The sequence below is a fragment of the Eptatretus burgeri genome, chromosome 11 (assembly GCF_056783735.1).
Source record: "Eptatretus burgeri isolate ZD-2024b chromosome 11, Ebu_testis_v1, whole genome shotgun sequence".
Classification (NCBI taxonomy): Eukaryota; Metazoa; Chordata; class Myxini; order Myxiniformes; family Myxinidae; genus Eptatretus; species Eptatretus burgeri.
The window spans coordinates 47,994,848-47,995,829 of record NC_140971.1 but is presented as its reverse complement, the minus strand read 5'-3'; positions in this window follow the sequence as shown (position 1 = coordinate 47,995,829).

The following is a 982-nucleotide window of genomic DNA, read 5'->3' as shown; positions in this document are numbered from 1 at the left end:
CCGGACAAAAGTTTTAGCACACCCACATTTTTCCAGTTTTTACTGAAATTTTAGCAGTTCAAGTCCAGTGAATAACCTGAAATAGTACAAAGCTAAGCGGTAAACTGCCAGAGGTTAAAAAACAAAAGCTCAGCTTAACAAAAACTGAAAAATAATGTGAATTACAGTTGTTAAAAAGGCCCTTTTCAGGGAACAAGTAATGGGTTAGCAACTGCAGCTGTTCTACAGCAATGGAAGTAAATCAAGGCTTGAAAGTTGATGCAAACAATTCCTTCAGGTGTCCCAACTTTTGTTGATTAGTTACAAACCATCTGTCTGTAAAAAAGCAGTGTTGGAACAGACTGTGTTGCTGCACCCTCTGAAGCATTATTTGGACAATATTGCACTGCAGGAAGCAGTATATTGCGATCATAATGGCGAGAAAAAGACAATTAACAAAGGCAAACAGACAGACCATTATAACCCTTAAAAGTGGTGGTCTTTCCTTCAGAGAAATTGCAAAGTAAGCCAAGGTGTCAGTGAGTACAGTTTCCTACACCATCAAAAGGAACTTGGAAACTAGAGGAAACTGACAGGAAGAGGTCTGGCAGACCCAAAGCCACAACACAATCAGAAAACAAGTTTGAGAGTCAACAGCTTGCGTGATAGGTGGCTCACAGAGCAGCAGCTTCAAGCACAGCTCAACACTGGTTGAAGTAAGGAAGTCTCGGTTTCAACTGTGAAAAGACGACTTCATGCTGCAGGTTTGACAGACCGAGTGGCAGGAAGAAAGCCATTGCTAAGATGACAAAATAAGAAAAAGAAGAGGCTTGCCTGGGCCATGAAGCACCGCCAGTGGACTACTGAAAACTGGAAGAAGGTCTTATGGACCGATGAATCAAAATTTAAAATCTTCGGTTCATCACGCAGGGTTTTTGTACGCCATCGAGTAAGCGAAAGGATGGTTCCTCAGTGTGACACCAACTGTCAAACATGGAGGAGG